Source organism: Balaenoptera borealis (genome assembly GCF_965194805.1).
Source record: "Balaenoptera borealis genome assembly, chromosome: 13".
NCBI classification, from domain to species: Eukaryota; Metazoa; Chordata; class Mammalia; order Artiodactyla; family Balaenopteridae; genus Balaenoptera; species Balaenoptera borealis.
Window position 1 is genome coordinate 69,664,738 of NC_138870.1, and position 20,699 is coordinate 69,685,436.

A 20,699-nucleotide genomic window follows, 5' to 3' on the forward strand; every position below is an offset into this window, starting at 1 on the left:
ATACTCTTCTTTTTATTATGCCCCAGTGGTACTCCGCACAGATGACTGTGACAGCATCAATATCACTTTATCGTGCTTAATTTTAAAATGTTTGTATTCCTCTATTTGACCTAGAAGGGCAGGAAATCTATCATTTTTACTGTTTGTCCTGTGCCTAGCAGTGAAAGCATTCAGAGCATGCTGGAGAGGAAATGAATAACACTGATCCTCCAGGGGGAAGGAAACTAGCCTATCCTCTGAGAGAAACGAATAATGCCCAGTAAGTGAAGCCATGAAATTTTATGGTCATAATTTAAAATGTCCTCCAAAAAGAAAATAAACAAAAAAACAAAAAAAAAACCCTCTCCTACAGAGGGCAAGAAAGAGCACCATCCTCTTCCTCAGAAAGTATAATATCACTTCAGCAACTGGAAGCAGGAACCCCTCAAAGATAGGCAGCCTGTTTCCCATAAGGATAACTGAGCAAGATGAAGCAATTTCCTCAAGTAAACAGAAACCCTCAAAAATATAAAGATTTTTCATCTACACCCCTACCTTACCAAGATGTGTGGGTGGCATTTGCTCCATTTAGACCCTGGTAAACAAAGTGAAAAATAGAGCCCATCACAAAGGAACGGTCCCAGTGCCCCAGCAGACACAGGCAGGAAAGGCTCTGTCCCAGCTGTTAACAGTGCCGGAGAGTCAGTTAGTCCCTCACTAGCCGAGCAGCCCCTGCTGCTGGCCGGCTGAGGAGAGGCTTGAGGGAATGTGTCTTCATAATAATCTCTGCTTAGGATGTAATAAATGGCTCATTTAATCCAGGTGGGAGAAGACCTCTACTCCTCTAGACTGGGTCCCGTGGGCTGAAGTGCTGAAGGAGAAACTGGGACGGTGAGTCTGTCCGCAGGTGTCCCTCCCATTTGTACCATGGTATCTAAGCATGCTCTCAGGTACCACTCACTAGTCCAGGAGGGAAGGAACTGGCTGAAGCCAAGGATGCACACTGAGAGAGCTCTTGGGTGGAAGAGGCGCTGAGGAAGGCACGAGAAGTGGGGAGGGGCCCTTCCGGAAGGGCTGCGTCAGCCAAGGGCTTTGCACCTAATAGCTTCTGTGGGGGGAAGAGGGAGCCTGAGAGAAAGCACTTTCGCCTGCCGGGATAAAATAGTAAATGCAAGCTGAATAGTCTCATCAAGAGTGGGAAGCCGCTTGACTTCTGCATGGTGAGAAGGATTGTCTTCCCAGACACATCCGGGGGAGTTGGAAGGCAGGCCATGCACATTTCCCCACCTTGGCCATTCCTCTGCCCCAAGGCTGCAGGCAGAGGTAAGTTTCATGCTTGCACAGGTTTCCTCTGTGTGAGTCTCTTCCCATTCTGGTTCATGCTTGCTTGTTCTCTAGGTTTCCTCATATGTGTCAATTCCTGTGAGAAGCAGTGGCTGATATTCTGCCCACACCTCCACCGCCACCCAGGCGAGGCGTAAGAACATCACTAGGTGGCTGCATGTGGAGAGCACGTGGACAGTACATTGCCAGGCCTACTTCCTTATCTGCCTGCAATTCTGGGCCGAAATGACTCAAAGGCAGGAACCATGAGAAACACCACTGAATCTCCAGATTCTGACATGGAGCATTGTTCAGTCTCACATGTTAATTAAGGTTTACTGAACCTTTATAATATATAATATGTTATATATCATAATTATATTATATATGGTATAAGGTGAAATAACCCAAAGCTTGTAATATTGCAGTATTCTAAACTGAAGCATAAAAGACACTCTGAATGGACCTCTCAGGCTGGAAGACAGCCTAAGCAGTAAATCTATGAAATGGGAATACAGAGGGCAGAGCTAAACCATTTCTGTGCCAGAGACCCCTTGGGCCCCTTCTCAAGCAATGTTTTTTAACATATAGTAAAATACATAATTTGACAAAGGAAGCCAGTCATATAGAGATAGTTAACAACAGAGCTTTTAAAAATGATAATTTAGTAATATGTGTGTTTATTACTCATTAAATAACAAGATCAAGTAGCAGTTCTAAAAACTACTATGGGGACTTCCCTGGTTTTCCAGTGCTTAAGAATCCGCCTTCCAATGCAGGGGACGTGGGTTCGATCCCTGGTCAGGGAACTAAGATTCCACGTGCCACAGGGCAACTAAGCCCGCATGCCACAACTAGAGAGCCTACGTGCCGTAACTACAGAGCCCACGTGCCGTAACTACAGAGCCCACATGCTCTGGAGCCCACTTAGTCACCACAACTAGAGAGAAGCCCGCGCGCCGGAACGAAGAGCCTGCGTGCTATAATGAACGATCCCGTGTGCCGCAACTAAGACCCGACACAGCCAAAAACAAACAAATAAATATTTTAAAATAAATAATAAAAACTATGATTTTGAAGTAACAATAAATGTGAGAATATTTGAAGATATCGGCCACAGCTGTAATGTGACATGAAAATATCTGCACCTTCTATTGGCAAGAGTTTCAGGTACTGCCAGTCATACTGAGGTTTGTTGTCCACGTTTATAATAGAAGGAAACACTGAATTTCGATCAGAGGTTAGTGAAAATAAAGAAATAGGTTTTCTCCAAGATCCACGATCATGGATGCCCTGAATTCTATCTGTGGATCCCCTGGGTTCAGTATACCTTCTACCTGTAGAACACAGGAAAACAGACCACTTAAAATAACCACTATGAATAGCGATTCTTCCATATTTAGAGGAATGATATCTGCCCAAATCAGTGTAAGCCTCTACCTACACTATATGATAAACAACTATTTCAGGAGTACTTAGGTTTATGAAGGATATCAGTATTCCTTTATATATTTAAAAAGTAAAATTTTATAAGGCTTACTATAAAATTATAGTAATCAAGAGTGTGGTATTTGTTTAAAGACAGTTAAATAGGTGAATGGAACAAACTAATGAGTTAAGAAATAGGCCCACATATATATAAGCAGTTGATTTTTAACAGAGGTGTCAAAGCTATTCAAGGGGAAAAACACTCATTTCAACAAGTGGTGCTAACAAATAATTAAGTATCAAAATGAAAAAAAAAAAACTCAACCCTTACCACGTATCACATACAAAAGGTTACTTGAAATGGATTTTAGATCTAAATGTAAGAGAAAACTAAAAACCTTCTAGAATAGAATGTAGGAGAAAATATTTTGGTTAAGGAAAGGTTCCTTAGGACATAGAAAACCATAAACCATAAGCAAAAAATCTGACAAATTGGTCTTCATCAAATTTAAAATGTCTGCTGTTGAAAAGATACTTAAGAAAATGAAAAGCAGGACACAGATTGGTAAGAAATATTTGCAAAGCACGTTCCTGATAAAGAGCTTATCGGCAGAGTACATAAATAGTAAAACAAAAACTCAGCAAAAAGAGAGGCAAAAGATTTGCACAAATATTTCACCAAAGAAGATATGCATACAGCAATGAACACATGTAAAACTATTCAACATCATTAATCAACAGGAAAAGATGAATTAAAAGGAGATAATCACTACACATCCATTAAAATGGCTAAAATTAAAAGGATTGATAATACTAACTGTTGGAAACAATGTAGAACAACCCGAGCTTTAAAGATTGCTGATGGGGATGCAAATGATACGGTTATTTTGGAGAACAATTTGGCAGATTTTTATAAAGATAAACATACCATATGACCCAACAATTCCATAGATGTTTTCCTAGGAGAAATGAAAACAGAGGTCCATACAGCAAATGTTAATTGTTGCTTTATCCATAGTAGTCAAAAATCCATCAACAGCAGAATAGATAAAAATATTGTGGTACATTCATACAATGGAATATTTCTCAGCAACAGCTAGCAATGAACTACTGATACCAGCAACAACATGGATGAATTTCAAAAGCATTACAGTAAATGGCTAAGCAAAATAAGCTAGACACCTGCTGTACATGCTGTATTTATATGTCATTTATACAACATTCTAGAAAAGTCAAAACTGTAGAAACAGAAAACAGCTCAGTCACTGGTTGCCACTGGGCTGTGGGTGAAGGGAGGAATTGCCTACAAAGGGGCATAAGGGAACTTTGTGGGGTGATGAAAATGTCCCATGTGTTAATTTGGGTGGTGAACACACAACTTGCGTGTGTGTCAAAATTTATTAAACTGCACTTTAAAAGGGTGAATATTATTGCATGTGACTTGTATCTCAGTAAAACCCGACTTTTAAAAAATTCTAAAGTTTTATCAAAGAGAAATGATAAATGATATTTTGTTACTAGAGCTAAATTGTCATGTTAAAGAATTCAAAATCAGGATTTTCCACCCAAAATGAAAGGCATTTGTCTATACTCTAAATACAGAGAGAAACAGATGTATTGGCTCAGTATCTTGTTGGTTTTGTATGCCATTTGGAAATTGGATTGTTTTGACAAATTACTTTCTAGCCAGGAAAAGCATTAAGGGATTATTTGTCCACTGTGATTTCAGATTTTTCCCTAATAATAAAATCATTTGAAATAAGAGGGCAGCCAAAGTAGTTTTACTCAGGGAGATATTTTTTCATACATAGACATGTCAGAAACAGCATAAGCAAGAAAAGGAGATTACTCCAATTTTTAATTATTTTAACTTCAAGTGTTATAAATAACAGCAGCAAACAATTTCAATGCTAAATAGCACATAATTCAGATTTCCTTTTAAGAGCTTCTCAACTTAAAGACATGAAATCATTTATTAATGTGGGTGTTGTAAACTTCACGTTGCAATTTGAATCGTTACTTCTCAATCCATTTTTTTTTTATAAATTTATTTATTTTACTTTTGGCTGTGTTGGGTCTTCATTGCTGCAGGCAGGCTTTCTCTAGTTGCGGCAGACGGGGGCTACTCTTCATTGCAGTGCACGTGCTTCTCATTGCGGTGGCTTCTCTTGTTGCGGAGCACAGGCTCTAGGCACATGGACTTCAGTAGTTGCAGCACACGGGCTCAGTAGTTGTGGCTCACGAGCTCTGGAGCGCAGGCTCAGTAGTTGTGGCGCACGGACTTAGTTGCTCCACGGCATGTGGGATCTTCCCAGACCAGGGAGCGAACCTGTGTCCGCTGCATTGGCAGGCAGATTCTTAACCATTGTGCCACCAGGGAAGCCCTCAATCCACCTTAATACCTACTTTAATGCTATTTGAGGATACCATCAGATTATATCATTGTTTTTACTTGTTTATGGGCTCTAATGTCTTCCTACTGTTCTATAGAACATTTTGCTTTCATAGAATTCTATGTATTTCAAGAATTTCTTTGCAGATAAGTGGTGTGTCCTTCAATAAAGCAAAGAAAAACTTTAAAATCTTCATTAAAGCAATATTCTTCATTTATTTGTTCCTAGAACATTAACATTATCTTCCTTATCTAAAAGAGCTCTTTTCTCAACCACAGTTCATAGGATGAAGAATCACCACTTATTTTAAATGAGCTTCTGTGTAACTATCAAATTAAATGAATTAATTTTTACCTTTGTGCTTTTTAAAAGTATTGTCATAACATTGGTTGTTTTAATGAACTAGCGGTAGATAATTTAGTTTATTTTTATATTCTATTTTTTTAATTTTTATTTATTTATTTATTTATTTATTTATTTATTTATTTATTTATTTATTTATTTATTTATGGCTGTGTTGGGTCTTCGTTTCTGTGCGAGGGCTTTCTCTAGTTGTGGCAGGCGGGGGCCGCTCATCATCGCGGTGCGCGGGCCTCTCACCATCGCAGCCTCTTTTGTTGCAGAGCACAGGCTTCAGACGCGCAGGCTCAGTAGTTGTGGCGCACGGGCTTAGTTGCTCCGCGGCATGTGGGATCTTCCCAGACCAGGGCTCGAACCCGTGTCCCCTGCATTAGCAGGCAGATTCTCAACCACTGCGCCACCAGGGAAGCCCCGATATATTCTATTTTTTTTTTGCCAGAAAGACTAACTAAACTGCTAGATTAGTGCATATTTTTGTATTTTTCTGCGGATATACTTGATCTCTGAGTAATTATTTGCTGTATTCACATGAGGTTTATTCTTTTGTATCTCTAGGTCTGCTGCCATCTAACACACTAGCTGCTAGCCACGTGGGATTATTTAAATTAGTTAAAATGAAATGAAATAAAATAAAAAGTTCAGTTCCGTGCTCACATCAGGCAAATTTCATGTGCTCACCGGCCACGTGTGGTCCGTGGCTATCCTATGGAACAGTTCTAGTGAACAGTGCTGGTCCAGATCAGGGTCAGAAAACTTTCTTCTTGTAGGGCCGGATAGCAAATATTGTAGAGTTTATGGGCCAACAGGCAAAACTGAGGTTACTGTTTAGGCACATATATAACCATTTGAAAAGTAGATTTATTTAAAAATGGAAAAAACCTTCTTAACTTGCGGGCGGTGAAAAGCAGGCAGTGGGCTGGAGTTGAGCCATAGTTTGCCCAGCGCTGGTGCCAGTCATTCGGTCCTTTATCCATTAAGAACATCTTTTTTGAACAGATCTATGTTTTAAGCGCTGGACTAAATATTAAGTTTAGCATAGTGAACAAGAAACATAGTCTCAGCTCTCGTGGAGTCCAGAACGTAACAGGAAAGGCACTACAATGAAAATTACACAATTAATTAGTCAATTATTATAATTTAACAAATAAAATGAAGGAGCTAAACAGGATTTTATGAAAGGAAGTAACAGGGGAACCTAAACTCTTGTAAAAGATTGAGCTGATTCTAAAAATTATCTGCAACTAAAATTATATTTTTAATGTATAGCAACTATTTAGACTTTCCAGCTGACCCATGTGAAGAAAGCACTGTAAAAATTAATAAATCTAGATAATATTTCTAAGTGGGCTGATGTTCAAATATATTAATTCTTATATACCATCTGTTTTATATGTGAATGATAGAAATTATATTTGCTAATATCACATTTACTGATGTTTGGTATTTTATTTTCCTCTACTAGCATCTTTTATTAGAATAAAAGTGTATAAATTAAATGCTTCCTTGTAACTAGAAAAACTTGCCACGGACTAACTCCCCACAGGCCCCAATTTTCTATTCATTCTTTATATCAAAATTCAAATTGAACCCGTTATTAAAGAAAACAATGTGATGCATATAAACCTAGGCTACTTTGACAGATTTTTTTTAGAACATATGACTTCTTTTCATTTATGAGAACTCTATACATAATCAGCACAACAAAACAAAATAAAAATATACACTGTACTGTCTTCCCATATATTGGCAGTGTTTTTCAAGATTATATTTGATTTTCTGAGGCCTTTATGGCACTTTGCAGTTCTTTTAAATGTGGGCTTTTTTATGGTGGTGTCAAGAGCTTGCTGTAAATCTAAATATTTAATCACTGAGCACGTGAGAGAGAGTTGAGTGAGCAGAAGCCATTCTAAATTGTGCACACACCTTGAATGACAAATAGGCCAAATTGAAATTGTTTATAGATTAAATCATGTGCCTTATATCTGCTTTGTTTCAATAAATAAACCCCAAACTTAAATGCAGCTGATTATACATCAAGATGAGGACAAAATAAAGGGGATAAAATATTTCCTAAGGTCATGACATAGAGTTTTAATTCTTCAATTTCACTAAAATTAACAGATCCTGCTGACTCAGGTTTAAGCTGTTCTTTTATGATGACAAATGATGTACAGCAAGAAACTAGAATTTGACCTTCCCTTCGCAGCTTCTTAGAACAATGCACATTAGAATACCAAGAATAGTGGGGTTTAAAAACAAATTTAAAAATCGTGACTGAATCCATCAAGAAAAGATTCCATATGTGACTCACTAGCTGCAGCGCTGCTTTTCTCTCACCTTTGCACAATTTCAGCACAGAGGTGCTCTGTTATTCTGTAATGCACTTCATGCAAAAATTAAGGATTCTGGCTCCCTCAAGGCAAATGTCCTCAACTCATATTTACTGAGTGAGAAAAAGAGTCATATCTATTTAACTCAGAGTGTTGAAGGCCTAGCACAGAAATCAGGTCTTAATGTCATCGGGGATGGAGTCAAATTGACAACTGGCACACATTTTCCTCGTGAACCATGGAACTTCTAGGCACCCAATGGTAAATCTGTAGATGAGCTCAGCCTATGCTTCTATCTGAGGTTCCTTCAGTCTCCAGGAAGGAGCTTCGCTCTGGTTCACTACACAACACCATCACCGCTGAACCCGGTGCCCTTCTGCTGCTTCCCATTTGCTCGAACTTTTGACACAGGAATTGGTGCTGGTGCAGAGGTGGACGGGCATCATAATCGGCTGCTGGAGTCATAGGAGGTGATGAAGTAGGAGGAATCGGCCATCTCAGATCTGCTCTACCCTTCATTTCTGTATAGAATCTGTGTCAGCTGGATCCCAATGTCCCAATCCTGACTCTTGAGATCTCAACCATATCAAAACGTCTTTTGGCACAATTCAGGTTCTCTACTTGGCATTTCAAATGTTCCACTGTTATCATCTCTGTCTGAGACCCTTCATGTTTCCCTTTGATTCCTCTAGCCCCAGAAGAAAGCCGAAAGATTTGCTAGGATCTCTTTTCCCCCAGTAGAAGCTCTCTGGCTCAGCCAAGATCAATCCTCAGACCTTAAAGAAAATGATGGCCAACAACTGCCAGCTTATTTCAGGAAGTGATTGTCCTCTTTCTGGAATTTTTGTTTATGCCGTTTCCTTACTTTCTGATATCTTTTAAAATATGTGCTTTTTTTGGTAGTCTATTTGCCCTTTTTTTGGTGGTTGCGGTAAAAGTGTTGGCTTGCTATGACCTACTACATCCTGCCCAAAAGAAGACCTATTCAAGTTATTTTTAACATGCTGGTATATATCTACTCCACCTCATTAACACATCTGTTCTGTACAGCAAAAGGGAAACCTGTGACAATGTAGCTTCTTTGGTGAAGGGATAGAAATTGAGTATAAAAGTGTGCTTTATAGAGTCTGGAAACAAACTATAATCCTTTTCATTGGTATATATTTTTAAAGATACAACCAAGAGACATAAAACTGTTAAAAAAAAATCAAAAACACACAAAAGAGCCAAAGTTGGACGTAGTCCAATTACGACGACCTATCTTTTTTAACACAGGATTTCCTAATGTCTATATAAATATAATTAATATATTGTATTAATATATTTTATTATATATATTTTTATTAATAGAATGTTTAGGAACTCACTTCCCACACTCATTTCTGTCCTTTCACACTTTGGGTAGCAGACTGTCAACTGAGGAAAAGATGGAAGTATGTTACCTGTGTTCACACATCCCCACCTGTTCCCTGGCATATATATACACCACCCACACGTGCATACACAGATGGCACTAATGGCAAGTAAATTTTATCAGCCTATGCTATTCTGTTGTTTGCTTTAAGGGCACAGATTAATACTCTTACCAGTTGTTTTGTGTTTTTTTTTTTTCAAGTAAGCTTTTTATTTTGGAATAATTTTAGGTTTACAGAAAAGTTGCAAAAATGAAGTTCCCATATACCTCTCACCCAGTTTCCACTAATGTTAACATCTTACATTCAGACCATGCATTTGTCAAAACTAAGAAGCCAACATTGGTACATTAGTATTAACTCCAGACTTTCTTCAGATTTCAGTAGTTTTCCACTAATGTCTTTTTGTTTCATGATCTAATCCAAGATACCATATTGTGTTAAGTGTTTTGTGATTTTTTTTTCAATTGATGTTTTGTATAGTTTCACATTTTCTTAATTCAGTGTCCTGTTTGTGCTTCTATATAATCCGTTAGTTTTCATTTGGGAATTGTTTTTGAGTGCCAAAGTGTCATGTTTTTCATACTCCAAACTCCTAGGTAGGCCTCTGAAGACAATTTGTCCTTTATTTATGACACTATATATTAAAGTAACTGAAAATATTCAAAATAATGCTTACTTTGTGCAGAGTCCATGAACTCCAACTGGAACACATAAACGTCAAAGTTGAGCAATAAATTTTGATTGATTTTGAAATTCCATTTAAGGCACTGTTTTTCTGTATAGAATCTCACGGAAAATATTTTAAAATATTGTTTTATAAAAAATTGTTTCCTATGGGATCTGAAAGTTCTTTAGGTAGATTTTTCATAGAATGTCTAAACGATTTAAATATGATTTCAGATTGTCAGAGTGACGGATGTTTTTAAATTATTTTATTAACAGTGATTTATCACTCAAGTTTACAGTACTCCGAACATTATTTTTTTTGCTTCAACTTAACAACTGGCATTTTTCTGTTTTGTTCTTTTCCTTGTTGTGTACTCTACTCTGGAGCACTTTCAAATTTCAAAAAAGAGGTTTATTTGGGGGCCATCAGTGAATGGGCATGAGCTATTATATTCAATGAAATAAGCATTGTGTGATTGAAGAATAACTAAGGGGATGGATCATGGTTCCATTAAAAGCACCAAGATACTCCTGGGAAAGCTATGAAAATATGCTCTTCCATTAAGGAAAAGCACTTATCAATGCTGCCAGCCCTGGTAAAGATTGTCTACTAATATAAAGCAGACATTTCTTGTAACATACATAAGGAGGGCATTAGGCTTGATCACAGCATAAGTATCTGACAGGTAGGACTCGGACATCTGCAGGTAACTTTGTAGCTCTCATCAACTACAGTTGACTGCAAAACTTGGCACCAGTTCAAGGGGGCAGCCATGCTCTGATTAAAGGTCTGGGCCTACAGATCCGTTTGGAAAGGTTTGGCATTAAGATGATTTAGCCTAAAGAGAAAATTACTAAAGCATGGGTCCCACACGGGTGACTTGAAATCTTACTTTGTTTGGCCCAGACAGTGTGTTTTCTTTGTTTGTTTTTAATATTTGAATTAATGGCTGAACTCTTAAATGTTGGGAGATCACACTACCAAAATCTGGATTGCCCTCATTTCTACATGTCAGGAAGAAGCTAGAGGTGACTAGCGGGCCCTTTCTCGATGGGGCGCTTCCTCTCCAGCCACGCACGGTCCTCACCACACGTGATTGTTTCCTTGCCCTTCAACTGCCAATTACCATCACTCCTCACACAGCTGTTTTCCTGTGATGAAAAGGCTCTGTTTGCACGGTGCTCTTCAAAGTAGGAAAAACAGCTGTGTTTGAGACGGCAGTGCTCCTCATTCAGTGACCTCCCAACCGGCCCTGAGGATATTTGACCTTGTGACCCTGGGTAAAAAGGTGAGGTCATGTTCACCAGAGGGTAGCCTCCCACTACCCTGACTTTCAAATTGGAATTGAGATATGAGTCCAAACATGGTGATTTTTACCTTTAAATGACTTTCACCTTATCGCCTGCAGTAATGGCTTAGTGGTTTTATGCCCAGACACTGCAGCTAGACTACCTCGGTTCAAATTCCCACTCTGCTACTTATAATAACGTACGCTTAGGCCAGTTACTTAACCTTTCCATTCCTCAGTTTCCTCAACTGTAGAAGGAGGATAAAGATAGCACCTACATCACAGTTGTTGTTGCAAGGATTCCATGAGCCAGTGTGTGGGAGCACTGGAACCAGAGTCCGGTGCGTGTAAGGTGGCATGAAATGGTTAGCTGGTGCAGTTGTACTCACTTTCTGACTGTGCTAATGTGTAATTTATTCTACATGGCTCACGTTGCCTCCTAAGCTATAACTCCTCCTGGTGTCTGATCTCCACCCATACTCTGCACCTCCAGGGGTCTGTGCCAGCTCTAGGGTTTGGCGGTGCATTTGCATTTGGAAGGAGGTAAATAAGACAGTGAATAAAATACATTCAGAAAGGATAGGGACCTCAGAGACCATCTAGTCCAAGGGCTGGCAGACTTCTCCTATAGAGGGCCAGATTGTAAATATTTTGGCTCTGTGGCCAGATGGTTTCTGTGGCAACTACTCAACTCTGCTGTTGTAGCCCAAAAACCGCCATAGGTACAGGATGTACGGGTGTGGCTGTGTTCCAGTAACACTTAATTTATGGACACTGAAATTTGAATTGCATTTAATTTTCACGTATCATGAAATATTCTTCTTCTTTTGATTGTTTTTCAACCATTTAAAAATGTAAAAACCATTCTTAGCTCACAGGCCATCAAAAACAGGTGGAAGGCTGAATTTGGCTGACCCCCAATCTAGTCCCAAGCTTACAAACTCCAAGGCTTTCACCTGGGAATTCCACCTGGGAATTTTTGGTTGAAATGTGAAGCTACCGGGGCCCCACTCCAAACCCACTAAATAAAAATCTCCAGGTGGTGGGCAGTGGAATCTTCACTGTGAACATGTGTGTGATCCCCACCAGTGTGCCTCTAGGAACCATACTTTGAGAAACTACCCAAGGCCTTCCAATGAGTATGGAGACTTCATGGCCCTCTTCATAGATCTAGAAATGATTTACAGAGGTTGAATACAACACGCACCACATTGCAAAAGTGAATGGGATCACTTGTGACCTAAATTATTTAAATGTATTCCTTACATTCTTTTATTTTTTTTTTCAGAGTCCTCTGTTCACAAAGGTCATTATTTCCTTTTACTGTGTTGGAAGGATGTGGTATCATCTTGAAATTACCCTAAAATCACTGCACATTAGAGAAATCTCATTTTGTGTTTTTTGTCAATGTAAGAACATGTGCGTGTTTATTGACATCCTTTGTGGTGACAAAAAAAAAAAATCTGAAAAAAATTTAAATGGTCTAGTGAATAAAATCTGGTGATGCTTACTTGAAATTTTATGCCACTATGTAAAGAATGTGTTTGAGCTACATGTACTGCCCTGGAGGAGGGATGTTAATCACATACAAAAAAAAAAAAAAAAAAAGCAAGAGACAGTAATGTGTACAATATGATTCCACTTTCATTAAAAAAGGAAATACACTGAAGACACTGGTTACCTCAGACAGATAAGAATAGAGGGGGAAATGGAGGATGAAGGACACAACTTTTTCTTTAAACATATCTTTATTGTTTGACTTTTTGTAGGAATACTTTTAAAATAGAAAAAATTTTAAGTGAAAATTGGAAACAAAATTTTGAATAACCTTCATAGCCTGTTTGTTTGGGACAGGAATCCATTTCCCTGATGAGAAAGAGAGGTCTGCTTCTGAGAGTCACCAACTTGGACAAAGTGGAAAATTTTAATTTATAATGTGAATCTGGCTGCAAAATCACACAGTTATCATCTTCTTTTCCCAACTTAAGTCAGCAGTTCAAGAGATCCTTTCATGTGGAATTCCATGATATAAATTTCATCTAAAGTCAGGTAGAACCCTGACTTTGAACAAACCCCTGCTTTGATTAAACAAGAAAGAGGCAACCCATTCTGCTTTTCTGGTCTTTACTTTTAATAGAGTATAATTTTAATAAGCAGTCTATGGTTTGTTCCATTACAGAAAGTTTCTTAGAAAAGTAATCTATCTAAATAACCGCTAATTTACACAGCTCCTGTTAGACTTCCACTTTGCCCTGGTATTTTTTCAGCAACAGATTTCTTAAGAATTGTGGAAAGCACTGTTATCAAATGCTCGTCTAAATTATTCCATCTCATTTGGACACAACTGTCATTTCCATATAATTATATTTGGGCATTAGATAACTAATGCTTTCTGAAGTCGAGAGAAAAATAGATGAATCTAATAAATCTATAAAGGAATTCCAAATTAAATATACTCAAGTTCAAAGTGAAAATTTCAACACAAAAAGGGGAACTTCTTTTTTTAATTGCAACTTATCCATTTGTTCACATGCCAGTTATTGAGTGTTCACTATGTCAGGACCTGTGCTAGTAAATTTATATGTGCTATCACTCGAAGGGAACAGCTCAGAAGAGTTAGGTAACGTGCAGTCACACGCTAATAAATGCACAAGCAGAGATTTAACACAGGTATGTATGTATAGACCTGATATTTAACAAACATCATTGTAGCGCAGTGCCAGGCACTGTTCTAGGTAGTTTATGAATATTAATGCATCAAATCCTCATAATAATTCCAGAGGTAAGGACTTTTGTCCATACCACTTATAGGTGAGTCCACACACCCAGAGGGAGGTTAAGTGAATGACGGAGCTGGAATTCAAACCCAGCTCAGACTCCAGAGGCCATGCTCTAAACCACCCCACTAGATGGCCTCTTCTGTCCTAAAGGCTTTTTTGCGCACTGCACTGGTCTGCTTAGGAAGGCAGACAGACTCATAAGGACAGAAATGGAATGAGTGGAGTGCTGAAGTCAACAGCAGTGGCTATATAGCATTTGGAACTCTGTCATATTAAGTGACTGAAAATCCAACCCAATGCCTTCAGAAAAAAAGGAGGAGAGGGAATTTATTGTGTCATGCTTCGGACTGAATTTTATCCCCCCAAAGCTCATAATGCGGAGGCCCTAACACCCAATGTGACTGTATTTGGAGATAGGGCTTATAAAGAGGTAATTAAGGTTAAATGAGATCATAAAGGTAGGGCTCTGGTATGATAGGATTAGTGTCCTTATAATAAGAGACACCAGAGACCTTTCTCTTTCCCTCTTCTCCCCCTTCCCCTCCCCCCTTCTCCTCCTTCTTCTTCTTCTTTCCCTCTCTCTCTCTCTCACACACACACACACACACACACATATGCAGACACCAGCATAGAGGCTGCCTGTAAACCAAGAGAAGAAGCCTTCAAGTGAAACCTACTTTGCTGGCACCTTGATCTTGGATTTCCCAGCCTCCATAACCATAAGAAATACATTTCTATTGTTTAAGTCACCTAGTGTATGGTATTTTGTTATGGCAGCCTGAGCAGACTAAGACGCATTATGGCTCTGAAAAGTCCTAGGGCTAATCTAGTTCAGATACAGATGGATTCAGGGGCTCAAATACCAATATAATACTCTAGCTTTTTCTCTCTCGCTCTCTCACTCTCTCTTGCCCTCCTTCTGTCCCTTTCGCCCACTCTTGTTCTGCTTTCCTCCGAATTGATTTCATTCTTAGCTCAGCATCCTCTACATGCCCCCACCCCTCAAGCTGACCGAGCAATTCTAGGTCACTAGCTGATCCTAGTGATTCTGGCGCATAAGCCTAATGAAATCCCAGGGGGAAGAATGCGTCTCTTCACCCACAGTTCTAACAGAAGGGTTGCAATCAAGCCTTACAGGGCTTGCTTGAGTCAGATACCTATCCCTGCACCAATCACTGTGGATTGGCTAAGCCTGAGTTACATATCTCCCCCCGGAGCAGGCAGCCTGGGGTCAGCCCCTTTTGAACTATTGGCTGAGCGTGTCTCCCCAGAAGGAAATCAGGATGGCTGCACCAGGAGAGAGAAGGGACGCCAGGCCAGCAATGCCAGTAAGTCCACCACAGTGTTTGTTATTAACCTTCTACTAGGTCACTAATTGTCAACAGAGGCTGTGCAGTGAAATGACTTGGGGTTTGTAAAAACTAGATGCCAGAGGCTTACCCTCAGCAATTCAGATTAGATGCTTTGTTCAGAAGCCTTTTGAGGATGTAGGGACCAGAGGCTCTAGTCTGAGATACTCTTCTTTTTTATTTGGTAACTTAATGCTGAGATTCAGTCTTTTCAGATACAACTTATTGGAAACTAACAAGAATGTTATATTATGATTAAACATGTATTTGGTCTTTGTCCCTGTTTCTGGTACAGAGCTTCTAAAACTCTTGAATTTCCTAAGTGATAAGGGTGTTAAAGGTGTCTTAATATACCTAACAAACTCCTTTCAACCACACCTGAGTTTATGTCAATAAGGTAACTTTTGTAAGCACTTAAGGATGGTGCTGGTTGCCAGGGGAACCAACCCAGTGATTAGAGGGTTGGAGATTTCAATCCCACCCCACCTCTGGGGAGGGGAGAGGGACTGGAGGTTGAATCAATCACCAGGGGTCAGTGATTTAATCAATCACACATATGTAACGCAGCCTTCATAAACACCGTAAAGGACAGCGTTTGGAGAGCTTCTGGGTTGGTGAACGCGTGGAAGTGGGGAGACAGTGACCTGCTCGCCATTTCTCCATACCTTGCCCTACACTCTTGTCTACCTGGCTGATCCTGAGTTATACCTTTTAATTGTAAACCAGTAATCTAGCGAGTAAATTGTTTTTCTGAGTTCTGTGAGATGCTCATTGGAACCTCCAATCCATAGCTGGTTGGTCAGAAGCACAGGTAACAACCTGGGCTTGTGACTTGCATCTGATGTGGGAGAAGGGGGTTTTGTGGGACTGAGCCCTTAATCTGTAGGAGTTCATGCTGTTCTCTAGGGAGGGTCAGGATTGAGCTGAAGTGTAGGCCACGCAGATGGTGTCAGAGAATTGCTTCTTGGTGGTGTGGAAACCCCCCCCCACACACACACACATTAGAATTGGTGACCAGAATTTTTAGAGATACTCCCAATTCAACCACTTTTTAATGTTTGTGTAAAATACTCCTATTAAAATGCAGCTGTGTACCAAAAATGGCATTCCCTTTCCTGAAAACTAGCAAGTAAAGGAAATAAAATTGTCCTTTGAGAAACAAATTATAAGATATACAACCAGTGGATTCGAGTATAAATCTGCAAAGCAAACTAAAGGAGCCAGAACGGAGCTTAAGTCCAGGAGGCCAACAAGCATGCAATGCATTCTTATTATTTTACTTTTGTGACTTACCATTTATGCGCGGTGCTGAAAATATTTACTTCCAACAGGAAAACAATTACAGTGTGTTTTTCATCCACATGCAACTTTCTCCTCCAAGTATTGATCACTGCTAAATTTGCTAATTTTAACGGCCATTGATACCATATTCCTTTATTAAAGGGTTTTGTTTCGTTGCCTGTGTGAGAAATAAGCATGGAAACAAAATCAAAATCAAACAAAGAGCAGAGTACGAAAGAAGAGAAGAAAGAATACAGAGTGTGGGAAGGCTGGGAAACCCCATTCTGCTGAATTTCCTAGCTGAAGAAGCAGCCTGGACATGCACAGAAAAAAAACTGAGTGGATCTCATTTGGGATAGCAGTTGTTCAGTTTGTGGGAGTGTCCAAATATGTATGAATATGCGTATTAACAGAGGAGTGAAATCTTACTCTGAAACTGTTGGGGAAAGAAATGGAAAGGAGCGTTTAAGAAGAAATAGGAAAAGAGTTGCGATACCCTCTTAGCCATAAGCAACAGAAAATAATTCTGGCCTTACATTTAAACAGAAATGGAGTTTTTTTTAATGAATAAAGTTTAGCTCATAGAAGCACCATAAAGTCAAATAACCACGCTTAGAATGTGGGCCGAAACAAGGTCAGACCAAAGCCAAAATCATGGTACAAGCCAGTGCGATGAGATCACCGCTGTTGCCCTCATGGGAATCTGGACCGTGCAGCTGGCTCGTCCAGCCCTACACACTGGGTGTCATTGTCACATGCATTCCATGGCCTGTTTTACACAGTAAGCGTAAACTCTGACTTCACGAACAGCAACTCCCTCATGTAAAGAAAGTTAATTGTAACCAAATTGTATTTAACATCTTAAAAATGTACAATTTATCAACATCTAATAAAATGAAAATACTTATATTTTATCACCCAATAATTGCACTTTGGAGTATATGACCTGGTGAAATGCACCGACTGTGCCCAAGTATCTACACATCCAAGGATGTTCATTGGAAAATAATCGTCCTCTTCAATTTTTTTTTAAATCAGTGCCTTAAATGCAGATTAGAAGAATGCTTATCAAATGGCCAAAGCTGGGATAGAGAAAAAATAATTTCTAAAAAACCAGTCTGAATCAGAAGAGAGATTCCAAATATTTTCAGAAGCCTGGAACACTAGGGTAAAACTGACAAAATGGAGTATAACAAAGTACATTTTTTTTTGCTTCACTTTTTAATAACCAGCTGTATGAGTACAGAATAAAGAGGACCTGACTTTTGGGGCTATTCCCTAAGAAAATAACTTGAGACGTCTGAGTTGACCACAAACCTAATATGCACATTATATGATGGCTAAGTAGCTCTGCTCTCAGGTTAGATCCAGCCTTGTGTTCAATTCAGGAGGAGGGAAATTGACAAACCGGAAAAACTGCAGAGGAGGGAGATCAAGATGAGAAGTGTGATACATTATATGAAAAAGAATCGAAGGAAACAGTAATATTTAGGCTGAAAATAAAGAATAAGGGAAGATGTAACTGTTTTCTAACATTATGTGGAAGAGAGAAAAAAACCTGAAAACCACAGAATTTCATGATCTGTGTTCCTCCAGGGGATAAAACATAAACAAATGGATAGAAATTACACGAATATGGATTTTGTTTTGATATAAGAACAAACTTTGTAGCATCTGTAGGTTTCTAATAGTTTAATGAGGTAGTGAGCTCCTTACTACTGGAAGTAATGATGGCTCTCTTTTTATTCTTTTGGGTGAGAGATTTTAAATATTTAAACTTTACTTGTTAATATTCTTTCGCATTCAAATTTTTTACTTTTCAGGTAAGAAAATAGGCTTTCAGAGTAAAGGAAAAAGAATACTAATAGCTTGGTGAACATTCTATATTCAAGATTCTTTATCTAACTGATCTTAATCGGAAGCCATCAGATTTAATTACACAATAACCTGGTTCCTGTCTCTCCTTCTCTCCTTTTAGTCCTGCTCAGTGGGGCTGTTCCTTTCCCTATTTGGATGGTGGCTTGGGCCAGCCTGTGACTTTACAAGTTCTATTTAGTTAATAGTCCTACACTCACTTCAAGTCATAAACACAACCTAATTTATGATTTAAAACATATGTTACTAAGTGTCCATCGACAGATGAATGGATAAAGAAGATGTGGCACATATATACAATGGAATACTACTCAGCCGTAAAAAGAAACGAAATTGAGTTATTTGTAGTGAGGTGGATGGACCTAGAGTCTGTCATACAGAGTGAAGTAAGTCAGAAAGAGAAAAACAAATACCGTAGCTAACCCATATATATGGAATCAAAAAAAAAAAAAAAATGGTTCTGAAGAACGTAGGCAGGACAGGAATAAAGACATAGACGTAGAGAATGGACTTGAGGACACGGGGAGGGGGAAGGGTAAGCTGGGACGAAGTGAGAAAGTGGCATGGACATATGTACACTACCAAATGTATAATAGATAGCTAGTGGGAAGCAGCCGCATAGCACAGGGAGATCAGCTCCGTGCTTTGCGTGCACCTAGAGGGGTGGGATAGGGAGGGTGGGAGGGAGATGCAAGAAGGAGGAGATATGGGGATATACGTATACATATAGCTGATTCACTTTGTTATGCAGCAGGAGCTAACACAACAATGTAAAGCAATTATACTACAATAAAGATGTTGAAGAAAAATGAAAATAAAATAAACGTATGTTATTGTGTTATAGTCGAAGTTTAAACTTGATTTAAAGGGAAAACTCTCCTGCCTCCGCGTCCCCATTGGTCTGTCTGCCTTTGGTTAGCTACTTACAATGCAGGAAGGCTCGTGGAAGGAGGAATAGGGAACAGGAAAAGTTTTCCCCAACAGGCACTCACACGTTTTCTCCCGGGAACCTTTCCAGCCCTGGGGACTCCCTCCCAGATCCCTCCGCTGAAACTCTCTTATCATGGGCTGGGTCTCAGCTTTGACTGAGCCTCTCCATCATACTTCAGTCCCTGCCCCAGCCAGGATAGTCACGTGTGCCTACCATTTCCTTTGCCCGCGCACCGTGTACTCGAGTGGAATCCCTTTAAAAACAACCGGAGGCTGACCTCACAGCCATAGTTTCCACAACTAGTCCCCAGGATCCGTACACCTTAACTTGCTACAGGGCAGGTGCAGTTACTGCCCAGAGGCAACTCTCTGCTCTGTTGTCATCAGCTGCTCTCACTCTCTCAGGCGTGCTGTGGGCTACAGTCCCTGGGGCCCAGGGACACCTACCGTACTCTCTGAGTGGTTCCAGGCAAGCCCCTCTCACCAGGCCTGCCTTGGGGAGGCTGCACCACCACACCCCTCCCCGTGGGGGGAGGTAAGAGTGCAGCTCTCACCCGGGAAAATCTCCTGATAGACCCTCTCCAAATCCCAGCCCGTTTGTTGTTTTCATATCGCTGCTCTCAGTGAAGGACCCAGGTAAAGGGCTCATAACGTCAATGGACTCAAGTATTTTCTTTGCAATGGACTTGAAAATTTTGCATTTTGAAGATCTGTTATATCTGGTAGCTACCATACCTTGGTGCCCTGGTCAAATTTTTAAATTAAACATCCGTATTTTACTCATTTATTCCCCTCGACAAACCCATTTGATAAGCCTCAGTATGCACATTTTATGGAGAGGAAAAACTGAGGCACAGAGAGATTAAATAATTTGTCCAGACCATGATCATACAGCTTGTAAATCGTGAGACTGGATACTATAAATGCAGAGTCTGTTATCCACATGTGCACCATACTGTGTTGGGTTAGCTGGTTGTGTTGTGTAGAAGAATCAACCTATATGTATCGTTTCCCTTGTGGGAGCGAGGGGAGGAGGATTGCTGCTGCTGCGCTGCTGGAACCAAACGTCAATTTCTAATTAACGTAGTTCAGTCAGTGGCTGCTCAAAAGCTCTCCTTTGAGGAGCAATACATCCTGCTGCATGCAGCCAGAGAGCAGCTGCGTATGTATGTTATTCAGCCAGTTTAGCTGTTGGATTTATATGACAAAGGGTCACAATAAACAGTTACTGAGCACTTACTAAGTGGCTCTCACCCGGATTCTTTCATTCTTTCCTCATAACACAAAGGTAGTATGTTTCC

The 20,699-nt window shown here is 39.7% G+C and overlaps 1 protein-coding gene across 4 annotated transcripts in view; it reads left to right on the plus strand.

Annotated features, from left to right (window-relative positions):
• METTL25 (methyltransferase like 25) overlaps positions 1 to 20,699 on the plus strand; it is a gene marked incomplete at its 5' end in the record, with an annotated part of 303,322 nt that overhangs the window by 127,863 nt on the left and 154,760 nt on the right. Inside the window, one exon of one of the 4 annotated variants that reach the window (XM_082350755.1) lies at positions 12,472 to 20,698. The exons of 2 other annotated variants lie outside the window; for them this stretch is intronic. Of the gene's footprint in view, positions 1 to 8,224; positions 8,421 to 12,471; position 20,699 lie in introns of those variants that run through there. One more of the 4 variants, XM_082350756.1, reaches the window with a different exon arrangement.